The 26,822-nt window shown below is 37.0% G+C and overlaps 1 protein-coding gene across 1 annotated transcript in view; it reads left to right on the plus strand.

The window, feature by feature from the left end:
* ULK4 (unc-51 like kinase 4) overlaps positions 1 to 26,822 on the plus strand; it is a 610,308-nt gene that overhangs the window by 438,269 nt on the left and 145,217 nt on the right. The window lies entirely within an intron of this gene.

The raw sequence follows: 26,822 nt of genomic DNA on the forward strand, positions 1-26,822 counted from the left end.
GCAATCTGTGCCCTCCCTAATACCCACCATCTGGTTCCCCCACCCTCCCACCCCCCGCCCCTTCAAAACCCTCAGGTTGTTTTTCAGAGTCCATAGTCTCTCATGGTTCACCTCCCCTTCCAATTTCCCTCAACTCCCTTCTCCTCTCCATCTACCCTTGTCCTCTATATTATTTGTTATGCTCCACAAATAAGTGAAACCATATGATACTTGACTCTCTCTGTTTGACTTATTTCACTCAGCATAATCTCTTCCAGTCCTGTCCATGTTGCTACAAAAGTTGGGTATTCGTCCTTTCTGATGGAGGCATAATACTCCATAGTGTATATGGACCACATCTTCCTTATCCACTCATCCGTTGAAGGGCATCTTGGTTCTTTCCACAGTTTGGCGACCGTGGCCATTGCTGCTATAAACATTGGGGTACAGATGGCCCTTCTTTTCACTACATCTGTATCTTTGGGGTAAATACCCAGCAGTGCAATTGCAGGGTCATAGGGAAGCTCTATTTTTAATTTCCTGAGGAATCTCCACACTGTTCTCCAAAATGGCTACACCAGTTTGCATTCCCACCAACAGTGTAAGAGGGTTCCCCTTTCTCCACATCCTCTCCAACACACGTTGTTTCCTGTCTTGCTAATTTTGGCCATTCTAACTGGTGTAAGGTGGTATCTCAATGTGGTTTTGATTTGAATCTCCCTGATGGCTAGTGATGATGAACATTTTTTCATGTGTCTGGTAGCCATTTGTATGTCTTCATTGGAGAAGTGTCTGTTCATATCTTCTGCCCATTTTTTAATATGGTTGTCTGTTTTGTGTGTGTTGAGTTTGAGGAGTTCTTTATAGATCCTGGATATCAACCTTTTTTTTTTTTTTTTTTTTTTTAAAGATTTTATTTATTTATTTGTCAGAGAGAGAGAGAGAGTGAGCACAGGCAGACAGAGTGGCAGAGGGAGAAGCAGGCTCCCTGCAGAGCAAGGAGCCCGATGTGGGACTCGATCCCAGGACGCTGGGATCATGACCTGAGCCGAAGGCAGCCGCTTAACCAACTGAGCCACCCAGGCGTCCCGGATATCAACCTTTTGTCTGTACTGTCATTTGCAAATATCTTCTCCCATTCCGTGGGTTGCCTCTTTGTTTTGATGACTGTTTCTTTTGCTATGCAGAAGCTTTTGATCTTGATGAAGTCCCAAAAGTTCATCTTTGCCTTTGTTTCCTTCGCCTTTGGAGACATATCTTGAAAGAAGTTGCTGTGGCTGATATCAAAGAGGTTACTGCCTATGTTCTCCTCGAGGATTCTGATGGATTCCTGTCTCACGTTGAGGTCTTTTATCCATTTCGAGTTTATCTTTGTGTACGGTGTAAGAGAATGGTCAAGTTTCATTCTTCTACATATGGCTGTCCAGTTTTCCCAGCACCATTTATTGAAGAGACTGTCTTTTTTCCACTGGATATTTTTTCCTGTTTTGTCGAAGATTATTTGACCATAGAGTTGAGGGTCCATATCTGGGCTCTCTACTCTGTTCCACTGGTCCATGTGTCTGTTTTTATGCCAGTACCATGCTGTCTTGGTGATCACAGCTTTGTAGTAAAGTTTGAAATCAGGTAACGTGATGCCACCAGTTTTATTTTTGTTTTTCAACATTTCCTTAGCAATTCGGGGTCTCTTCTGATTCCATACAAATTGTAGGATTATTTGCTCCAGCTCTTTGAAAAATACCTGTGGAATTTTGATTGGAATGGCATTAAAAGTATAGACTGCTCTGGGCAGTATAGACATTTTAACGATGTTTATTCTTCCGATCCAAGAGCATGGAATCGTCTTCCATCTTTTTGTGTCTTCTTCAATTTCTTTTAGGAGTGTTCTGTAGTTCCTCGAGTGCAGATCTTTAACCTCTTTGGTTAGGTTTATTCCGAGGTATCTAATGGTTTTTGGTGCTATAGTAAATGGAATCGATTCTCTAATTTCCCTTTCTGTATTTTCATCGTTAGTGTATAAGAAAGCCACTGATTTCTGGACATTGAGTTTGTATCTTGCTACATTACTGAATTGCTGTATGAGTTCTAGTAGTTTGGGGGTGGAGTCTTTCGGGTTTTCCATATAAAGAATCATGTCATCTGCGAAGAGAGAGAGTTTGACTTCTTCCTCGCCAATTTGGATACCTTTTATTTCTCTTTGTTGTCTGATTGCTGTTGCTAGGACTTCTAATACTATGTTGAACAAGAGTGGTGAGAGTGGGCATCCTTGTCGTGTTCCTGATCTCAATGGGAAGGCTGCAAGCTTTTTCCCATTGAGGATGATATTTGCTGTGGGTTTTTCATAGATAGATTTGATGAAGTTCAGGAATGTTCCCTCTATCCCTATACTTTGAAGCGTTTTAATCAGGAACGGATGCTGGATTTTGTCAAAAGCCTTTTCTGCATCAATTGAGAGGATCATGTGGTTCTTCTCTCTTCTCTTATTGATTTGTTCTATCACATTGATTGATTTGCGAATGTTGAACCATCCTTGTAACCCAGGGATGAATCCCACCTGGTCATGGTGGATAATCTTTTTAAAGTGCTGTTGGATCCTGTTTGCTAGGATCTTGTTGAGAATCTTAGCATCCATATTCATCAGTGATGTCGGTCTGAAATTCTCCTTTTTGGTAGGGTCTTTGCCTGGTTTAGGGATCAGGGTAATGCTGGCTTCATAAAAAGAGTCTGGAAGTTTTCCTTCTGCTTCAATTTTTTGAAACAGCTTCAGGAGAATAGGTATTATTTCTTCTTTGAAAGTTTGATAGAATTCCCCAGGGAATCCGTCAGGTCCTGGGCTCTTGTTTTTTGGGAGGTTTTTGATCACTGCTTCAATCTCGTTACTAGATATCGGTCTATTCAGGTTGTCAATTTCTTCCTGGTTCAATTTTGGGAGTTTATAGTTTTCCAGGAATGCATCCATTTCATCTAGGTTGCTTAGCTTATTGGCATATAACTGTTGATAATAGCTTCTGATGATTGTTTCTACTTCCTTGGTGTTAGTTGTGATCTCTCCCTTTTCATTCATAATTTTATTAATTTGGGCTTTCTCTCTATTCTTTTGGATTAGTGTGGCCAATGGTTTATCGATCTTATTGATTCTTTCAAAAAACCAGCTTCTAGTTTCGTTGATACGTTCTACTGTATCTCTGGTTTCTACCTCGTTGATCTCTGCTCTAATCTTGATTATTTCCCTTCTTACGTGTGGAGTTGGTTTGATTTGTTGTTGATTCTCTAGTTCTTTAAGGTGTAGAGACAGCTGGTGTATTCTGGATTTTTCAATTTTTTTGAGGGAGGCTTGGATGGCTATGAATTTCCCCCTTAGGACCGCCTTTGCTGTATCCCATAGGTTTTGGAGTGAAGTGTCTTCGTTCTCATTGGTTTCCATAAATTGTTTAAGTTCTTCTTTGATCTCCTGGTTGATCCAAGCATTCTTAAGCAAGGTGGTCTTTAGCTTCCAGGTATTTGAGTTCCTTCTGAACTTTTCCTTGTGATTGAGCTCCAGTTTCAAAGCATTGTGATCTGAGAATATGCAGGGAATAATCTCAGTCTTTTGGTATTGGTTGAGCCCTGATTTGTGACCCAGTATGTGGTCTATTCTGGAGAAGGTTCCATGTGCACTCGAGAAGAATGAGTATTCTGTTGTTTTAGGGTGGAATGTTCCATATGTATCTGTGAGGGAGAGAGAGAGAGAGACAGGAAAAAAAGGGAAGATAAAAGAGAAGGTTCAACCCAAATGGGCCCCAGGGTAAGATTTATGACGTATACAAACAAAAACAGACAAACAAAAAGACTGATGAAAGTATATGACGAGAGAAAAAAATATATATATAAGCAAAAAAAGGAGGAGCCTTGTCAAGAAGAACCCCAAGTATAAGATTTATATACTATCAGGACAAACATAAATACACAGAGACACTGGCAGAAGAAAAAGATGGGAGCATGGTTATAGATTCTCGGTGTGGGCGAGGAAGGTTATTTTGATTCTTCCTGGATGTATCTTGATATCTTTGTTAAAGGACTCAACTTTCCTAAGAAAAAGGGGGATTAAAAATGGTTCACCTATAGGGGTAGCATTGCTTGGAGAAAGGGGGTTACCTTGAAGTTTAACTCTATATGAATATTAGAAAATAAAAATAAAAAAGGAATAAACTGGACTAAACTAAATTAAAAATTTTTTTAAAAATTAAGAAAATAGAAAAGCAAAAGAAAAACACATGTGTATGTATCAAAAAATTCAGGTTAGAAGTTTATCATGGAATTTGATGTACTGGACATCTCACTGTGATGGTAAATAGGTTAAAAAATTATCTATATAAAAAAAGAAAAAAAAAGAACCAGAATAGTGGGAAAGAATTAAAAATAAAAGTTGTATCTATGAAGTAGTGGTGGTTGTTCTCTTGTAGTCTTTTTTTTTTTTTCTTTCCTGATTTGTTTTCTGGGGGAGGGGGCTGCCACGTGGGTTTTCAGTCAATGATGTTCCCTGAGTTAAGTCCTCCCAACCCCCTCAAGGGGGTGGGCTCTGAGAAAAACAGTTTTTTCAGGTATTTGTTCTCTGGAGGTTTTTATGTTTGTTCACTTCTTTTCTCTCGCCTTGACAGCTTTTGATGGTTTTTGGAGGTTTAGAGGAAAGAAAACTGCACCCCAACCTCCCTCTCAGAGAGAAGCCTCAGTCTGCTCCCCTGCAAGTGCTGCAGCCACTGGGCCGCTGGCAGAGCAGGTTCTGAGTCGCGGTCCCTGGGGACGCAGGATCTCCTGCTTGTACGCAAAACCAAGGCAGCGGTGGCTGTCTGGGCAGCTCCAGACTGCCAGAGAGGTTCCAAGCAGCGATCGCACACTGAGATTTTCCCGCTGGCTGGGGCTAAGAGCGCCGGGCTTGCGCGCACCTCTCCCAGGGGAGGGTTTGGGGCGCGGCGCCTCCAGCTCTATCGGCTCTATCGCCGCGTGGGTCCGAGAACACCAGGCTGGGCGTTCGTGCACCTCTCTCAGGGGAGGGTGAGGCATGCCCGGATCTCCAGTAAGGTGCGCGTTCTGCCGTCTGGTGTGGCTCCCAGTCCCTCACGGGAGCCGGACTCCACCCGTTCTCGGGCGCACTGGCGGCTCAGGGACAAAGACCAGGTTTCTCCGCTGCACTCTCTCTGGTTCAGCGCCAGGGGAGGCTGTCCTGGGTCTGGGGACTTAATCCCCTGTCCCTAGCCGCCCCGATTCCCACAATTTCCCCGCGCGATCCTTTGCTCTTTTGAGTGCTTTCAACAAGACTCCAAGTTAATGCTGGTCCCCAGATGCAGGGCACTCTCGTATTGGGGTGTTATTTTCCAATCGGTCGCCTCTGGTGGCTCCCTCCCTCTTTTGTTTATCTTCCGATATCAGTCCGACGTTCCCACTCCACTTTACCTGCCCACTGGCGTCTTCTGGCCCCCGTAGAGATCCAGACATGTATAATTCTGATCTCAGGCTGATTTCATGGGTGATCGGAGTTCTTTGGTAGGTAATCAGCTCACTTTAGGGTACAGGTTGAAAAGGCGCCTCCTCCTACTTCCCCGCCATCTTGTCTCTACTATGTGCAAATCTTAAATAACCAGTTTCACTTTATTTTTCTAAATCAAATGAAATCTGGCATTATCAATGGATGCTAAAATTATAATGTATATGTGTAATATGAAATAAGAAATAATGTATTTGTATAATATGAAGTAAGAGAGAAAACCTAAAATTACCTCTCCACAAGATGTTAAGTAATTACAAAAGAAAAAATGGTGATTTTTTACAGTACAGAAAACTGATAGTTAACATCCTAGCCAAGCAATCAAAGTTAATATCACAAGTGATAAGCTGATTGATATCCTGCACCTATGGGCATAATGCACCAAAAGGTTTACAACATCGGCATTACCAAGATTTAATCATGAGAAAATATCAGTCAATCCAAAGAGTGTCCTACATACTAACTGGCCAGTACTCTTCACAAGTGTCTATGTCATTAAAGTCCAAGAAAGAATAGATGGACTATCACAAATTGTAGGAGATTGAGGAGGCATGATAACTAAATCCTATCTGAATCCCAGATTGGATCCTGGGCCAGAAAAGGACATTAGTGGAAAAACTGGCAAAACTTGAATAAGGTCTATAAATTAATTAATAGTAATGTCTCAATTTTAAATTCTTATTTGTTATAACTATACTATCACTCCATAAGATGTTACTATATAGAGCAGTAAAGTGAACTCATTTTTACTGCTTGCTGTAGCTCATTTAAGTCCAAAATTATATCAAAATGAAAAATGAAAAATTAAAGACTTGAAGAAAGGAAGAAATCTGGCTCCCACTGCCATCCACTCCTTTTAGTACAAAAGTCTTAGTCCTTCTCCCTGGATAAATTTTCCTCCATAGAATTTTTGGAGGTTATCTTGTTTCCCAAGACAAAGGCACTTGAGGTTCAACGTCCATAGTATTTAGGCTCTACCTCCTGATGGTCACTTCTAAACCTTTCTTATATGGCCTGCCCATTGTTGTCCAGTTATAAACTCTTTTTGTAAGTTGGCCACTGCCCTGCCTCTCAAATCTTCAGGCTTTCTTTGTCACAGAGAACCAACTCTTGGCTTATATTTAAGAATCTACGGGAAACTAAGGCATCATTTCTTCTAATGTGGGTCATCCGGCATAACTGTATTTAGTCTCATTCTATGATAATAATAGTACATTTTGGAAGAATTTTAAACAAGAGTATGCTACCAGATTTTTGTTTTAGACTAAAGACTGAGTTGAGATGAATCTGAGAGGATTGACAGAACAAAGTAACCAGAGTGCCCAGGACAGAAAGTTGCACAGGAAGAGAATCCCAGACATCTACAGAGGGTTTCTCTCAGTATTCAGCAGAGTATATGTATATGAGGAAACAACCCAAGGCCAGCAACAAAACAGTCCATAAGGATTAGAGAATAGAGTCAGTTATTCACACAAGGCCTAAAATAGTTCTTTTTCCCACCAGAAATAATTCTTAATTCATGGAGCATTGGAAAGGATACTCAGGAAGATCTTGCTTCAGTAGTAGGGAATAATTAGTCCTAGACTGAGCACTGCTCCAGACCACCTAACTCATCATAAAAACAAGATCTGAAAGGACCAAACTGTTTCCAGTTAACTACCTCCCAGGAAAAAAAACTCACGACTATTTTTAGGAATATACATATATCAAGCACTCAATGAGGTTAAATTTGCAGTTCCTAGCATCTCTCTAAAGGATAATTGACCATTTAAACTATAATAATAGCTATGTGTATTGTGAGGTCTATAAAAGCATGTGTGTATGTATAATGCAAAATCTGGAAGGGAAAAAGTGGAATTATACTATTATAAGATTCTTGTACTAATGTGAAGTGCTGTAATATCACTTGAGGGTAGACTGTATTATGTTAAAGATGATACTGTTAAACCCTAATGCAGACACTGCACAAAACAAATAGTCATAACTAGTAATCAAGGAGATGAATAAAATAATAAATAATAGTTCACTGGGAAGAAGACAAAAAAAGAGAGAAAAGAGAACAAAAACTTCCAGAACAAATAGCAAACAAAGTAAAAAAGGTAGAGTTAAGCCTAACAGTACCAACAATCACATAAAACATAAACAGTCTAAACACCTCAATTAAAAGGCAGAAATTGTCATATTGGGCCAAAAACCAAGACCCAACTTTATACTGCCTACAAGAAACTTAATGTACATATAAAGACAGAAGTAGGTTAAAAGAAAAAGAATGGAAGAAGATGTGCCAAACCAATACTAGTCAAGAGAAGGCTGGAATGACTATTTTAGTATTAGACAAAGTAGATTTCATTCAGATCAAAGAATATTACTAGGGATGAAGAAGGTCATTTTCTAATTATGAAGTAATCAGTTAGTCAAGTAGACATAGTAGTCCTAAATAAACCAAGTGACACAAAAGAGTGTCAGAAGTGCAAGGATGAGACGATAAATCCAGTTTTCATCAGAGATTCCAATACCCCTCTCTTAATAATTGATAGAAGAAACTGAAAGAAAATCATCAAGAAAAGGGTATAGTTGAGCGACACTATCATTCAGGGTGAGCTGGTTGACATTCATAGAATTCCCAATCAAAGAAGAAAACAAAGTCTTTCAGGTGCAAGCTGAGCATTTTAGCAAGATTATATTCTGAACCGTAAAGCAAGTCTCAATAAATTAAAAGTTATTCAAGTCATATAAAATATATCCTCCCATCATAATAGAATTAAATTAGAAATCAATAAAAGATATGTGGAATATTCAGAAATATTTGGAACTCAGTAACATATTTCTAAATAATCATGGATCAAATTAAAAATAAAAAATGAAATTAAAAAGTATTTTGAACTAAATGAAAATGAAAACGCTACATATCAGAATTATTTGGATGCTTTAAAATGGTATTTAGGGGGAGGGAAGTTTATAGCCATAACATTTATGTTGGAAAATAAGAAGGGTTTCAAATCAATGAGCTCAGCTTCTACCTTAAGAGATTAGAAAAAGAAAAGCAAATAAACAGAAGAAAGGAAATAATTATGACCAAAGTAGGAAACAGGAAAATGGAAATATGAAACAGAGAAAATAAATGAAACCAAATCCACTTCTTTGAGAAGATCTACAAAATTGCTAAACCCTTTTCCAGACTAATCAGGGAGAAAGGAAAGAAGACACTAATTGCCCAGATCAGGAATGAGAGAGATGTGTAAAAATATCACCATAGATTTTATAAATAATAAAAGGAAAATAAAGGAATATTATGAACAGCTTTATGCTAATTTGAGCATATTTCAGCAACTTAGATGAAATGGACAAGTTCCTTGAGAGATCCAAACTATCAAAGCTCACTCAAAAAGAAAGAAAGATATCCTGAATAGCTCTGTATCTATTAAGGAAATTGAACTTTTGGTAAAAAATATTTCCATAAGGAGAACTCCAGACTCAAATGGCCTTAGTAGTAAATTCAAGTAAACATTTAATAAGAAATTTCAAATTTAAATGAACTTTCCCTGAAAATTGAAAAAGAAATATGATTTCCCATTCTAAGAGGCTAGCATTACCCTGATACCAAAATTCATACAAAAACATTACAAGAAAATCTACCAATCAGTATGCCTCATTAACATGTAAAAATTCTAAGTAAAATTTTAGCAGGTTGAATCCAGCAAATATATTAAAAGGATAGTGCATCATGATCAACCAGGATTTGTCCTAGTAGCACAAGGATTGGTTAAAAGCAATCAATAAAATATACTTCATTTGCAAGCTAAGAAGAAAAATCTTGGAATCATGTTAATAGATGCAGAAACATCTATGAAAACCCAACATTTAGTATCATACTTGATGGTGAAGTTTAATGCTTTTTCTCTAAGATCAGGAATACAGAGATAACTGCTTTTGCTGCTTCCACTTGCCATTGTATTGTAGGTTCTGGCCAGTGCAATCAGGCAAGAAAAAGAAGTAATCATTTAGATTGGAAAAGAAAAAGTAAAACTGTCTCTATTCCCAGATGACTTGATTATTTTTGTCAAAAAAAATCCAATGAAATCTAAAAAATAGCTACTAGATATAATAAAATTTAGCAGTGTTACAGGAAACAAGATCAGTATACAAAAATCTATTTTATTTCTGAGGATGATTGGAAAATAAAAATAATACTATTTACAATAGCAAAAAAATATGGAATTCCTAGGAATAAATCTGACAAAAGACATGAAAGCCCAAAAACATTGCTTAGAGAAATTATTTATAAGTGGAGAAATACCTGGTTCATGAGTGGCAGACTCAATATGGTTAAAATACCAGTTCTCCCCAAATAGATTTGTAAACTCAATGCAATTTCAATCAAACTCCCATCAGCCTTTTTTTGTAGAAATGGGTCAACTGGTTCTAAAAGTTACATGAAATACAAAGGACATTTGTATTTGAAAAAGAACAAAGTTGGAGGGTTAACACTAACTAATTTCATAGTAAGTCTTTACTGTGAAGCTACTGTAGTCAAAATTGGATCAGATATTGATGAAAAGATACTTTGAGGGTTGTGGATATATATATTCATTATCTTGATTGCTGTACACTTTAAGTATGTATGGTTTAAATCGTTAAATAGGAAGTCATTCCCCTATTATTTTCATTGCACTCTGAGTCCGTTCACTGGTAGTTACTGTGATTGGTCGTTCTCTTTTTCTATTTCAGGCTTCCTTCCTACTCAGTCTTATCAAGAGTGATAGCTATTTGTGTTCTGTAGTGCTGTTGTTTCTTCTCTGCACCAGCTCCTCCCTATTTAGTGGTACTGCAGTTACCCTGTCTCTTCCCTGGGTCCCTCAATCCAGAAACAGATATGAAACCCAAATTTCCATCTCATGGTGAAACTGGGTGGGTGGGGGACTTTATCACAGATCCATGCCCTGAGCCTGCAGGGCATTTGGCTCAGGTTCTGTTGCTACTGTTTGCAACAACAGAGGAACTTTCTGTATTAGCTAGAGCCCCCAAGCTAGAGCAGCTTCTTCAGACTCCTTTTGTGGAGTGGGAACCCCAACCCCCATTCCAATCTGGCTTTTGTCCTTGGTCTATATGGGATGTTGGCCCCACTTATACTGGAGAGCCCATCTACTGGTTGTTTCCTCTCACTGGTTTTGAGTCTCAGGCTTCTGTGTATTTGTTCTGTTTCTAGTCCATAGAGATACTAATTTGTATCTTTAAAATTTTTTTCTTATTTTCATTATGATGGAGGTATTGGTGCAAATTTTGAAGTCACACACTATCTTGCCTGTAAGTCACAGGTCTGTTTATTTTCCAGCCTTATCCCTGGCACTTTTCAAAGTGCTAAGCCATTGCAAGCTCTTAATAAATAATTGCAGGATGCATGAAATAAGATACACTGACTGCTCAAATAATATTACATTATGAGCTCACTCATGTCATACTCAATATATGTTTATATAAAGTGCACAAAAAATGATTGTGGAATGATTTATACTAAGAGTTTAATTTTTTGCTTTTTAAAAAATGCCTTTCTGTGCTCTTTCCCTCCCACTGTTTATTGTTGTTGTTACAATAAACATGACCTCTGAATACACAGTACTTATTTTGACCTTGGAAAAATTAAAATAGTGATCCTGACTCTTAAGTCCACCGAAGTTGAGGCACTGCCACCCTTACCCTCCCTTTCCTTATTCCCAAACCTCAAATCATGTCTGTACATGATTTTCTGTCACCTTTCTCCCTGGCCTTCTCTTCCTCTGGGATCTAACTCTTAGGTACTCCAAAAGGACCAAAAGGTTTTGAAAAAGTAAACAGAATCTTGCCTTCATATCCCTTCAAGAAGTCATTGCATCTCCTTGATACTGCTTGAAAGTCTTTTAGTTAGGATAAGAAATCGAAGTGTTAGGCTTGGATTGCCTCCTTGGGAAAGCTAACAAACTAATATGTATGCATTTCTGACAAATCAGTGATGACATTCAGATTTTTTTCCCCATTTTTGTTTGGGGTGTGGGTGATAAAACAGGAAAGCTAAATGTTCATGAGGTAGGGTAGGGATGCTTTTAAGAGGACACAGGACAATTGACATTCAACCTCAGCCTTAGAAACCTTTCTCCACTCCAAGAGTGGCCAGAATATAGCCTCCGAGGCATCTCTTACTGCCTCAGTGTGGACCAAGTGGGCTTTTTGCTCTGCCCAGAGTGTGGTGCATAAGACATGGAAACCAAGCAAGGCAGCAGCTTCCTGCTAGCTCTTTCCCCTCTAAAGATACCTGATATTCTCTACATCAGATAGAGAGAAAGATCTAGAGTGTATTCTAGCTTCAGAATTTTGAGCCTATTTCCTAATATACCTTATCATTTTTGTAAACAGTGAATTTGTTCCTAAATACAGGATTTGAAATCCTAGACTCAAATCTGATAGGTAACTCCAAGCTTCTTGAATGATTCAGAAGCGCACATCCTTCCCAGCCTCTAGCCAGTGGCCAGCACAGTAGGAAAACTTCATAAATATTTACTAGTTCTGCAATTCTCACAGTAGCTGCTATCAAAAGAGTTCACTCTGGTTCTGCCAGTAAAGGTCAACATACTGTTCTGTTGAGTGAAAACTAAGAACAAACCAAAAGTGGCAATAAATAAGCTCTGTAGTGCTATAATATATATTTTATATATATTTTTGGTCTCCAAAATAAGTACTGGATATGACTTAGCATAAAACTTTAGGTTGTACTTAAAAATGTTATTCCTCTACTTTCAGATTTAGTAAGTTCCTTGTCTTATCATGTGTGCCATATCCATGAAACGAAAAGATTAGTAAAAACAGATGAGATTTTGGATCTATATTACTTGTGATGATTTCTAATTGTAATTAATGTTTGATGACTTCCCTAAGGGAGCTGGATTGTGTCCCTTTGCTGCAGAAGACATACCAACAGCAGCCCCTGGATTTGCCCTCCAAGTACTGTCAAAAGAGCAAGGCTGTTTGATCTCTCTTCTCAAGCAGACTATTTGGGGCTGATAGCCCTTACCATGCATGTCCTTATCCAGTGACCTAGTGCAACCAATTGACACGGTGTGTAAAGGTCGCATTTTCATCCAGTTCATTTGAAAGATTGACTGGGAGTTAAAAATGACCGTTTCCTGCTACCAAGCTTGTGGTTAGATGAGAAATGTTCTATGGGCCTCTTGAAGTTCTATCATTTTAAAATTCACTTGGGATAATGATAAATATCTAGTACCAGTTTGAAATGGCATAGTATTTTTAAAGAAGTATCAACCAGAAATATTCTTCTTTTTGAAAAGGTAGACTTTTAATAACTGCGGTATTAAGAATGTCAAAATTTACTAACTGCCATTATGACTTATAGTCCAAGGAGTGCAGTAACCTCCTTATCATGTCAACCAGAAATATTCTTTAAAAATATTGGTTAGGGACACCTTGGTGGCTCAGTTGGTTAAGCTTCTGCCTTCAGCTCATGTCATGATCCCAGGGTCCTGAGATTGAGTCCCACATCAGGCTCATCGCTCAGTTCGGAGCCTGCTTCCTCTGCCTGCTACTCCCCCTGCTGTGTACTATCTCTCTTTCTCTCTGTCTCTCTCTGATTGTTTGATTGATTGATTGATTGATAAGTGTTACATGTAGTTCCATTTTCCTACTTTTGAAGTATCCCTTGGAAAGTCCTAGCCACAGTAATCAGACAAGAAAAAGAAGAGGCATCCGTACTGGTAAGGAAGAACTTAAGCTGTCACTATTTGCAGATAATACAATACTACACATTAAAAAAAACCTATATATTCCACAAAAAAACTACTAAAAGTAATAATCAAATTCAGTAAAGTTGCAGGATACAAAATTAATAGCCAGAAATAGGTAGCATTTTTGTATACTAATAATGAAGCAGCAGAAAGATTAAGAAAACAATTCCATTTACAATTATACCAAAGAGAAGAAAATACCTAGGAGTAAATTTAACCTGGAAGGTGAAAGACCTACACTCTGAAAGCTATGAAACATTAATGAAAGAATTTGATGATGCCACAAACAAATGGAAAGATATTTCATGCTTATGGACTGGAAGAATTTATGTTGTTAAAATGTCCATACTACCCAAACAATCTGCAGGTTCAGTGCAATCCCTCTCAAATCACCAATAGGATTTTTCATAGAGCTAGAACAAATAATACTGAAATTTGTATGGAACAACAAAAGTCAAATACAATAGCCAAAACAATCTTGAGAAAGCAGAACAAAGCTGGAAGTATCACAATTCCAGATTTCAAGATACACTACAAAGCTGTAATAATCAAAGCAGTATGGTACTAGCACCAAAACAGACATGCAGATCTATCAAACAGAATAGAGAGCTCAGAAATAAACCCAGGCTTATATGATTAATTAAGTCTATGGCAAAATAGACAAGAATATACAACAAGGTAAAGACATAAGTGGCGTTGGGAAGACTAGACAGTTACATGCAAAAGAACGAAACTGGACCACTTTCTAACACGATACAAAAAAATAAACTCAAAATGGTAAAAGATCTAAATATAGACAGGAAACCATAAAAATCCTAGAAAAGAACAAAGACAGCAATTTCTCTGACATTGGCCATAGAAACATTTTTCTAAATGTCTCCTAAGACAAGGGAAACAAAAGCAAAAATAAACTACTGGGCATACTTCAAAATAAAAAGCTTTTGCCTAGCAAAGGAACCCATCAACAACACAAAAAGGCAACCTACTGAATGGGAGAAGGTATTTGAAATGATTTCTGTAGTAAGGGATTAATATCTAAAATACATGAAGATCTTATGCAACTCAGTGCCAAAAAATTTTTTTTGATTAAAAAATGGGGAGAGGACCTGAATAGGATTTTTTTCCAAAGAAGACGTACAAATGGCTAACAGACACATGAGAAGATGCTTAACATCACTCATCATCAGGGGAATGCAAATCAAAACCATAATGAGGTATCAGCTCACACCTTTTAGAATGGCTGAAGTAAAAAAGACAAGAAACAAGTACTGACATACATAGAGAAAAAAAAAACCCTCATGCACTGTTGGTGGGAATGTAAATTGGTGCAGCCACTGTGGAAAAAGTATGGAGGTTCCTCAAAAAGTTAAAAACAGAAATACTGTGTGATAATAATTCCACTGCTGAGTATTTACCCAAAGAAAATGAAAACACTAACTCACAAAGATACATTCACCCCATGTTTATTGCTACATTATTTACAATAGCCAAAATATGGAAGCAACCTAAATGTCCCATCAATAAATAGGATAATAGAATACACACACACACACACACACACTGGTATATTCAGCCATAAGAAAAGATGAGACATATTACCATTTGTGACAACATGGATGGGTATTATTCTAAATGAAATAAGTCAGACTGAGAAAGGCAAATATTATATGATTTCACTCAAATGTGAAATCTAAGAAACAAAATAAATGAATAAATAAAAAGCAGAATCAGACCAATAAATACAGAGAATAAACTGATGGTTGCCAGAAGGAAGGGGTATGGAAGGATGGGCAAAATTTGTGAAAAGGAGGGAGATACAGGCTCCCAGTTATGCAATGAATAAGTCCTGGGAATAAAAGGTCCAGCATAGAGAATCTAGACATATATTATATGTGATACTGTGATGTGACAGTTGGTAGCTACACTTGTGGTGAGCATAGCATAATATAGAGAGAAGTTGAATATTGTACACCTGAAACTAATACAACATTTGTGTCAACTGTACTCAATTAATAAAAATAAAAGTGAAGTATTCCTTGGGCCAGAAAGTAATTGTACTCCTATTTAGATCAAAATTACAAAAGTAATTGTACTCATATTTAAATCAAAGTTACAAAACTAATTTTACTCATATTTAGATCAAAGTTATAATTTATTCTCCTATAGAATTTTATTTAACAATATTTTACTTATTTTGGGCCATGCCTACATGATCTGGTGAAATAATTGGGAAACATCAACCTTGAGCCATTTGAGCTCATTAGCATACTTCTATCATTCTTTTGCATTATAAACTTGTGTATGTATCTTCTAATAGATATTTATATTTTCACTTTGACTGGATTCCCTATGGTCTTTAGCAGTTCGGTTTCTGTAGTTTGTCCTTGGATTAAGTCATCTTCAAGAACGGCAGTGTGGTATCTCTGAAAACGTGGCACGAGGAGTTCATTTGCTGTGATCATTCCACCATCCGGGCAGGCCTCCTGGTCTGCACATTTTCAAATGTAGCAGACAATCACTCATTTTACAGAGACGTAAATTTAAGTATACATTGTGTGGTTAAGCTATTCCTATCTTTCTTTTTGTCAGTGTGAATTGAAGGGTAAAATTTTCAACTCATAACTTATTTTGTAATTATGGTTTAGTACATAATTAAAGATAGACTTGAGGCAAAAAATAGGAAACTCACATTTCATGTAAATGAGACCTCAAAGCTGTTTGGAATGTGGAGACCAAGATAATTACAAAATCCATCATGCAGAAACACTGCAAATACAGAAAATTCAATGTTTAACCCAGTGATCAGTTTCTCTTAATTTATCACTGAGAGAAAAATGAATACTGAAGAACTAAACTCCTTTTTTGTGTAATAGTTATTGTTTAATAATTAGTTGGAAACACTTTGAGCATTAATACTGAGCAAATATAAAGTACTAAAATATAAAATAATAATAAAGTGAGATGTTTTCATGCTGGGGCCTCACATACATGATATCAAAAAGTGCAAATGAAAAATGAAAAATTAGTCAGTCATCCTGCTGTATGGGAAAAATAGCTCTCTTCTGAGTTTTTAGTGAATATGCTTGATACATTTTCTCTGGGTGTGTCTCTGAAGGTGTTTCTGGAAGCAATTGGGGTTTCACAGTAGGCTCCATAAGGCAGATTGTCCTCACCAGCTTGAGTGGGCCTATTCTAATCCCTTGAGGGCCTAAGTAGGACAGAAAAGCAAAGGAAGGGTGAATTCGCTCTGTGCTTGAGCTGGGATATCCAAGTGCTTCTGCCCTCATACATTAGAGCTCCTGGTTCTTGGGTTTTCAGACTCAGAGTAAGTTTTACACCATTGTACCCCACCACACCCCCCTTTCTGGCCTTTGGGTTTTGATAGGAATTAGACCACCATCTTCCCTTGGCCTGCAGCTTGTAGGTGGCAGGTTGTGGAACTTCTCAGCCTCCATAATCATGTGAGCCAGTCCTTCATAATAAATCTCTTTCTGCACACCTACATATCTCCTATTGGCTCTGTGTCTCTGGAGAATCCTGTCTAATATGTTAAGTGAAAGGGTTATAAATTTTTAATTTTGTTATATATAGTGCCAAAGTGTCCTCCTCATTAGGTACCAATTTTCAATTAGGTACCAATTAGTACCAATTTTCATTCTTAGTAGAATAGAAACTGCCCTTTCCCTGTAGCCTTGCTGATACCTTTTTGTAACATTTTGTCTTTCTGACAGATGAAACATTGTAGGTCTTTGATGTTTTGTATTTACTTCATTCTCAATGAGGTTTTACTTACCCATTTGTGTGTCTTTTTCTAGAAATCCCTTTCGTGTAATCTTTGTCCACTTATTTCTACTTAGTTTATGTTTTTTATTGATTTTTGAAAGTTTTTGTATGTGTATTTTGTTAGAACAAATATGTTTTTACTTTCTCTTTGTAATTTTAGTTTTTATTGGTGTTTATAGCTATAAAGTAGTTTCCCTTTAGTAGTGAAATTTTTTAGTGTTTTCCTTCATGCCTTTGAGTTTTATGTCATGTTTTAAAGGTCTTCCTATTCCAAGGTTGTAAATATATTCACCCATATTTTCTTCTAGTGCTTTCATATTTTTTTGACATTTAGATAATGATTTATTCAGGATTATTATGTTATAAAGAGTAAGGTGGACATCTTTGTGGTGTCAGATTTGTAAAAGATGTCAAACATCAAATACTATTAAGTTTTTTCCCATTGGTTCTATTTATCTTTTGCCATAGAATTATTAGCTAAGTGGGAGTAGTACCTGCATATCTTTAAAAAATACCATTTCTTCAAATATAAGTGGTTATGTTTATTCTTTGCACCATATCATTAAATAATTAGGAGTAGTTTGTGTCCTAGGAGACAGTAGCAAAACATATCCTATGAAAACATCATCTCTTTGACCTAATAGGATATCTTCCTGATAAAACTAAACAGAAGGGGATGAAACTGTAATGATTCTTTTATATCACAGAGGGAGGTGAGTAGTGACCTCCAACATTCTGGCATATATTCCCCAAGGTTTACATGGAAGAGCCTTGCTTTTACATTATGTGATCCTCTAGAGAAAGTAGCATTTTCAGGATTGGTTTCTCCCATGGAAAAACATATTTTCTTCACTGGTTCATCAGAAAGAAACAGTCAGTTTCAAGACATGTTATGCCATTTCTTTGGGAATTGATGAAGAAAACTGTTTAAAACTCCATTGATTGGGGCACCTGGGTGGTACAGTCACAGTTAAGTGTCTGACTCATGATTTTGGCTCAGGTGATGATCTCAGGATTGTGGGATCGATCTTGTGTCAGGCTCCATGCTCAGTATGGAGGCCGCTTGAGATGATCTCTCTGCCTTTCTCCCTCCCCCCATATCACACACTCTCTCTCTAAATTAATTAAATTAATTTTTAAAAACTCTATTGAAGGATAATGGGTAATTTGCATGCATTTATGTTTATATATTTTATTTACATGATACAGATATTAGTGTCTATATATTATGTATCTCTCTATATGTAAACCTGATCTACTTCAAGGTCATACTGATGGCATTATACTTTGTCATTCTGGTCTTTAAATATCTTGGCCTCCCAAAATGTGGGCTAGATTTTTAAACCATGGAAACTGCAGTTGCTCTATTGTCAGTAGGTTTAATAGGGTTAATAGCCTGATAGCCTGCATTGAGCTGTTTACAGGTAACAGCAACAAAACAAGCAACAAAAAGAGAAATGATTGCATCTTCACAAGGGAAAAGCCAAGCAATGTTATCTAATTGATTTGACTTTCCACATGAGACTATTTGGCTGGACACAGTGGCATTTCCGTGATTCATTTGGGTCCTCTCTGAACATCCACGTATTTACCTGTGGTGAAGTTGGCTTCATTGGTTACAAGATGGATGACCATGGGAAAGTTAGTAAGCCTCCATTTCTACATCCAAAAAAAAAAAAAAAAAAGAGGCGGAAGTGTTAATACCTCACAGGGTTGTTGGGAGGACAAAGAACAAATGCTTGAGGAACTTCTGGCATAGTACTTGGCACATAATAAATTCCCACCCACCCCCCGTGTTTGTTTTTATCTTTGTTTTATCATTATTGATGCTAGTATTATCTTTATTACTCAGTAGTACAATAACATGCAGTGAAAAACCCATTATGGCTACAGCCTTGAAATACAATTCCTGGGTGTCTTTCGAAGTGGGCCATATTTAAAATGAGTAGTAAACACCCTGAGTTTGCTTTATTTTATTTTTGCTATCCCCCCAGAAGTCTTCGATTTCATATAAACTCAGAAAGTGTGCCTATGCATCATTCTTGAAGCAAGAAAATAATGCGGATATTTAATAGTGTGGATATTTACCCATAACTGTGATACAGTGAAGTTAGCAGTTTTGATAATGATGTTGGCTTTTCTGTTTTGTTTAATGCCTGCAAAATTATCCTGCCTACGGCTCCCAGAGGCCCTTCCCATACAGCATGTTCTGTAATCATATTACTGATCTAATAAACATCTATCTCATTGTAATAAACTCTCTTTGTGAACAGCCTCATTAATGTGCTGAAATAATGTACCCGGGGGTATTTCCAGCAATTTCATTGTAGCTCTAAAATTAGCTGCCCTAACAGCTCTATTGGTGGGAAAACTGCCACTTCAGCTCCAGTGATCAAATCTTCTGCAGTGCCTTGCTGATCACGAAGGTACATGGGGCAGAGCTCCTGGTAAAGGTACTTTGGGGGCAACAAAGTCCTACAGTGTAAAACTTTAAACAAACAGTCTCATTTTAATTTTAATTCTGGATCAGTGTCTTTGAATAAATGAACCATTAGTTTATAAAGCTGAGACTTTACCTTATGGAATGCATGCTAAGTATCTAGATAATACAGAGAATTTTCTTCTTCCAGTTGTAAAAATTGCCAGGCTTGATAAGTTTTTTACTGTTAGGAAGTGGTTTTTAAAATGTTATTAGCCTTACAATTTTATTCTAAAATATCCATTCTTTTAATAGATATAAAAACCCTTTTTTAGGGATAAATGTATTATCTTTTATTCTATTTTTTTCTTTGGGTTACATTTTATAACTCAAACCTATATTATTTAAAGATGAGCTTTTTAGAAAGGTATTATTTTAGTATGAAGAGGACTTTAGGTATTTTTAGGTATTTTTTAATATCCATCAGTACATAGTAATTTTTTTAAAGTTTTATTTGTTTTAGAGAGAGGGAGAGGGAGAAAAAGAGAACACTTGAGTCGGGGGATGGGCAGAGGGAGAGAATCTCCAGTAGACTCCTCACTGAGCAGGGAACCCGACATAGGGCTCCATCTCCTGACCCATGAAATCATGACCTGAGCTAAAATCAAGAGTTAGACACTTAATTGAATGAGCACCCCCAGTACACAGTAATTTTAACAGATTTCTAAACTACATACATCTGGAACACATTTTTGAATCTTATGACCAAAAAGGAACACTTCCAAGTTTCTTTGTTCATTAATTGACAGTCATGAGAAGTGCTAGTCTCTTACTGGAGCTGTTAAGGCAGGTTTAGCCCTTCACATTTTCTCGGGCCATTATTGTTGGTTATAGCAACCATGTCAGTACTGCCTCATGTCAGTACCTGAGGGTCATTACAGAGGGAGCCCAGGACATTTACTGTCTTTTAAATTTTAGGGGACGGGAAGGCAGATTTATAACATATTTTTATTTATGTATCTGTGTGTATAGTTGACACTTTCAGGTATTGGAATTATAAAAGCACCATAAGCACATTATAACAATTCAAACTATATAAAAATGGTTAAAGTAAAACTAAAGTCTCCCTCTAAAGTAGAACCAAACTATCCCCTAGAGTAACCACTGTATACATTTAATATGTATTCTTGCATTATTTTCAGTTTGCTTATAATCACATGCACTTATATCATTGATTTTATTTTTTGTTTTGTTTTAGCTCTCATTCCTAGAAGTAGGACCATAGTATGTATATGTAGATATTTTATAACTTTTTACTCCTCTCCATATTATGGACATCTTTTCAGGTTAATACTTACACGTCAGTCTCATTCTTTTTAAGAGCTGCATGGCATTTCATAGTATAAATGTACTATTATTTATTCAATTCAAACATCTACTGATGGATGGCCATTCAAGTTGTTTCCACTTATTTGCTATTATAACTATGATACAATACACATCTTTGTATAGTTTTTGGTACTTCTGCATTTTCTTTAATTAGATAAGCACCCAGAAGCGAGATGGCTAGGTTAAAAGATGCTTTTAAATTTCAATAAATATTCAATAAATACTCATTACCATATAACTTCATTACCATATAACATTCATTACCAAAACATGTTAGCACTTTATATTTTAATTAAAGGTGTAGAAATGTACCTTTTTTCCTACATTGTCAGCAGCACCACATATTCTAAGTCTTTCTAAAATTGTCTGTTTAACAAGTAAAAATAAGGTTTAATATTTCGTGACTGTAGCATTTAGAAAAAGGACATGCAGCCACACACGTGAAATATGTATTGCATGAAGGTGTTAACTTTGGAAATACAAAGAAGTAGATAATTATATAGCAAATTATAAATTACCAAAATTGGCATGGGAATAGTTAAAAATATCAAGCTTCAAAAGTGGTTAAAATTTAATCACTGATGATATAAGTCCTTCAACCTCTTTGTTTATTTATTTATTTTTATTAATTATTTTTATCAACATATAATGTATTATTTGCCCCAGGAGTACAGGTCTGTGAATCATCAGGCTTCAACCTCTTTGTTTAAATAGGAATCCACAAGGTTTAATTTGTTTATACCACAAGCAGGTGGAAAAGAGGGCTATGCCAATCCAACGAAGAAATCTTACAAGTATATATACACCATGTAGAAACTCAAAGTTGTCAATGTAAGTATTATCATCAAAGCAAACATTATTAGGTAGGATAACCAATCAGTTATTTATGTTTTAAAAATTAGGAATTGGGGCGCCTGGGTGGCTCAGTGGGTTAAAGCCTCTGCCTCCAGCTCAGGTCAGGATCCCAGGGTGCTGGGATCGAGCGCCGCATTGGGCTCTCTGCTCAGCAGGGAGCCTGCTTCCCTTTCTCTCTCTCTGCCTGCCTCTCTGCCTAATTGTGATCTCTGTCTGTCAAATAAATAAAATCTAAAAAAAAAAAAATTAGGAATTGATTTCACAGGACATGAACACCCTTTCTGTCTTCTAGGTGCCTTACAAGACTTCTTTATTAGAGATGATCTTTTCAAGGACTACTCTATGATGCAGAATATAATCTGCTCTTCTGTAGCTTCAGGAAAAAAAAGAACATTTTTTTTTCTTTATTATCCTGTTAAGATTTTTTCAAAAGCAGTTAGAGGGGTAAATACTAGAATTCCATTACTTACTTGCCAAAAGAAAAGAAGTACAATATCGGGGGGAAAAAAAAAAAAACACCAGACAGCTGGATTGTAGTAACGTGATATTTTGCATCTGCAAGATTATCATTAAAATATTGCAAGTCTACGTAATTTTATGTGTGAGTTTTAAATTTTTGAAAAATAGACCATTCCTGTGCTATTTAATTCAGAATATAGAAAACTATGGAAAGCTTCTGGTTCATTTTTGTAAAACTGTAATAAGTTTAATACTATAACCTACTTTAAAATAAGACAGAACAACTGCAGATCACTTTTATTTATGAATATAGCTAAGAAAATTTTTTAAAAATACTAAATCAAATCTAGCAATATATTGAAGGACCGCTATAACCAAATTGAGTTTGATCCAGGAATTCAAGAAAGTTCAATCACTAGAAAAGCATAACTTAATATTTTAAACAATTGAAGGAGATTAAAAACATGGTCATAATAATCAATGCTAAAAGGTTCAGCTAGCCCTTCATTTTTTAACTCTATTTAAGACAGAGAGTATCTTCTAAACATATTGAAAAGTTATTTCCTTGAAATTAATAGTAAACATTTTAAATAAATACTGAAGGCAATTTCATTAAAATCTGAAAAAGAGGAATACCTTCCATTACCACTAATAGTCAACAGTGATTGGCGAGGAGATGGGGGCTTATAGATAATGCTGCGAGATAAGAGAAATATTAAGTCTAAAAGTGATCATTACTTAGGTTGGTAAATATTTTATACCTAGAAAAAGATGGGAGTAAAATTTTGTTGGAACCAAAAAGCAGGGTGCCTGAGTGGCTCAGTGGGTTAAGCCTCTGCCTTCCGCTCAGGTTATGATCTCGGGGTCCTGGGATCGAGTCCCGCTTCGGCCTCTCTGCTCGGCAGGGAGCCTGCTTCCTCCTCTCTCTCTCTCTCTCTCTGCCTGCCTCTCTGCCTACTTGTGATCTCTGTCTGTCAAATAGATGAATAAAATCTTTTAAAAAAATAAAATAAAAAGCAAAGTTCAGTAAGTTCGTGGATTATAATGTAATACACAAAACCCAACAGCTCCTGCTGACGTTAGTCTGACAGAAATAGAAGTGGGGAGGGTCCCTTTTCAGAAGTGACTAAAACAACCCCATGAAAAGGCCCAAAATAAATGTAACAAGAAAATTCAGATCATGTGATAACTGTAGAACATTTTGAAAGACATAATGTATGACCTAAATAAATGGAGAGACATGCTGGGAGCCTGGTAGTAAGACTTAAAAATATAGATTCTTCCCAAATTCATATACAAATTTAATTTTTTGTCATAATTCCATCCACACTTTTTTAGTTCACTGAAATGATCCTATGGAATAAATGTGAAGTTTGACATGAAAATCTTCCACAGGATGGCCTCTTCCCACTGTTCTTTTTCACATAATCCATTCCTGTCTCTCATAAGATGCCTTTCAAGGAAAAGTGCAGGAATTCAAAAAGCAGTAACTTATAGCAATGAAGAGAAAGGGAAAATGGGAGTTAGTAGCAGATTAAGATCAACATATTTCTGGAGGATGGAAGGAAGCCTATAGAAGGGCAGAAGAAGCCTGGCCCCAAAATAGTGGGTGGGCAGGCATTGGCCTTCCCACTGAAACTCCACAGCACCTCAGGCCTCAGGGAAAGAGATGAAAACCAGGCATTTTCGAAAAGGTTGTAAAAACAGCTCCACATTCGATCCTCTGTTTGCTCTTCTCCAACTTTCACATGCAGAAGACTAAGTAGTGTAGTATATGCCTTCCAAGATGGTGCCAAGACCTTCCCCTAGAGAAGCTGAAGCTTCTCACACAAAGTAAAGCATTCCTGAATTTTCTGAGGAGGAGTGGCAGTAGAACTGATGATTAGGACTCCCTAAAGCAAAGCTTCCCCAGCTCCACACCTGCGGTGGAAGGATGGGCTACCACCCAAATGTGTATCTTTAGTCATGACCTATCCCTGAACTCCATAGCTGAATGTCCTGTGCTACTCTCTGTAATAGCTCCATAAGAATATCTCTGCCAGTGGTGGTTTTGGCAGGGAATGAGGACCAAACTGATGTTTTGTAGGCTCTGGGTCCTCTCGCTGTCCTGTCTGCATTGCCTGGCTTCTGGCACATTCACTGCAGTCATACTGTCTCATTGCTCAGGATCTCATGGATCCTGAGCTCTCATCAGGCATTGGGACTATATTCTAAATGCAGGGAGAAGCTGGAGGTTGTAAGAAGAAGAGTGATATGATCTCATTCAAATTGAAACAACCCCTCTGGCTTTTGTGGGAAACAGATTGGAAGGAACACAAGTAGAAGCATGAGGGAACATTTGGTTACTTTTTGAGTGCCTATCTCAAACATCTTTCTCTCATCCATTGTCAGTGAAATCCACTTTAATCCCTCTGTGGTTTCTGTAGCTTTGCTGCTTCAGTAGAATTGCTTGAATCTCCTTCTGCATTGATGGGCTGTGAGTTCTTAAATGAGCTCTGTTTCCCCATTTTGTAGTTATTGACAAGGAAAATGTAAAGTTCTGTTACAAGTGTTAGGCAGAACAGTGCAGGAACCCTGGGAGTCAAGGCCAATTTGACCTACCTAATCACTTTAAAATTGTTTTCAGATTTTTTTTTTTTTTTTTGACCCTGGCACTCTGGTCTGTGATATATAGACTTACAACTAAATCAGTAATGGTAGTGGCAGGTTTTCTTCCTTTTAAATGTTCACTTTTAGGAATATAATTTGCCTGGGGGGGTCAATGAGACTAGAGAGTAGCCTTATTTCTCAAGGGTGAGGGGGCAATCTCAAGACTGTGGGCAATAGTGTTTCCTTGGACGATGTCATCTGGAATTACCACCATTTATCAGCTTAATGATATTTTCTGCTGCCTCTTTAGCTGAATTTGGGCAGGAGTAATATATTAAAATGAAGAAGAACAGGGATTGATGGCCTAATGTGAAATCTTGTTAAAATAATACAGATAGAGTCGGCTCTCAAGGTGCTTTTAAACAGCATAAAAATAGAAAACACTGCATTATAAGAAGTTATTTTTTTTTCCTTTCTTGGCTAATTCATTCTCTTCTCTGAAAATAAATATTCCCATACATTTTTGACGACCACCAGGCACCATTTTTAGTATGCAACATAAAACGAGAACAATTTTCCTCAAGTGCATTATTGTATTGGATAGATTGAATAAAGGGACACACAACTGTGATTTTTTAATTGATTTAAAACAGCTTTAAGAATTCAAGTGTAAGTATGGCATCTGGGTGGCTCAGTCAGTTAAGCATCTGCCTTCAGCTCAGGTCGTAAGCCTAGGGTCCTGGGATCAAGCCCCGCATTGGGCTCCCTGCTCAATGGGTAGTCTGCTTCTCCCTCTCCCACTCCCCCTGCTTGTGCTCCCTCTCTTGCTGTCTCTCTCTCTTTCTCTGTCAAATAAATAAATAAATAAAATAATTCAAGTTTAAGTTTTCTTTGAGATAGTTCCAAGTTATGTGTGTGTGTGTGTGTGTGTGTGTGTGTGTGTGTGTGTGTGTATGTATTTATATTCTCTTCCATAAAGCATTTGAGTTGGCCAGTAAGAATATCTGCAGTAAATTGAGTATTGACAGGTAAAATACAAGATGCCAAGTGGCCATACTTACACTAAAAAAAAGATATGTTGTTTATCTGAAATTCAAACTTAATTGGGTGTTTGTGTTTTTTGTTTTTGTTTTTGTTTTTGAAGTCTGGCAATTCTAAGTAAATTAGAAAATGTAAGTAAAATAATGAAGATGAGATAAGGTGAAGTTTCTATACAGGTATGAAGTCTAACATAATTGCTAAAGTTGGGTCATGGTTTTGGCCTTGAGAATTTGGGTTGTCACACAGAAATGGAAATATAACCATTTATGAGATATATGTTGCCCAGAAAGTGGGAGAGGTTGGCGGGGAGACAGTTCCTTGGAGTCAGGAAACATTTTCTACTCTTTGAGTCTGAAAAAACACTTCTTCATAGGTCCCCTTTAAAGGAAGGGATACTTTGTGATGGGGTTGGTGGTAGTGATATCTACCTTTTATTGAGCATTTTATGAATTAGTGTCTTTCAAAGAGAATTTTTAAAAATTTTTTAAAAGATTTTATTTATTTATTTGACAGAGATCACAAGTAGGCAGAGAGAGAGGAAGGGAAACGGGCTCCCTGCTGGGCAGAGAGCCCGATGTGGAGCTTGATCCCAGGACCCTGAGACCATGACCTGAGCCGAAGGTAAAGGCTTTAACCCACTGAGCCACCCAGGTGCCCAAGAATTTTTAAATTTAGATGAAGTTCATTTTACTGTTCTTTTTTCCCTTTTGTAAATTATGCTTTTGCAGTCATTTCTAGGGTCAAGACGGTTTCTCCCAGTTTTCTCTTAGAAATTTTATAGCTTTAAATCTTAGATCTATCAACCACTTTTTTTTTTTTTTTTTTTTTTTAAAGAATGAAATGAGTTTCAGAGATTCCCAAGGACTTGGATTTCTTTCATTGAGTATGGATGTTCCCTGGTGTTTCTGAGCCATCTTAGTGCTAGAATTGACCTTTGTTGTCAACCATTTTGAGTTAACTTTTGTATGGGGTTAAAGGTACAGATTGAAGTTTATGTTTTGGCATATTGTTCAAGCAC

This window comes from Martes martes (genome assembly GCF_963455335.1).
Source record: "Martes martes genome assembly, chromosome: 1".
Classification (NCBI taxonomy): domain Eukaryota; kingdom Metazoa; phylum Chordata; class Mammalia; order Carnivora; family Mustelidae; genus Martes; species Martes martes.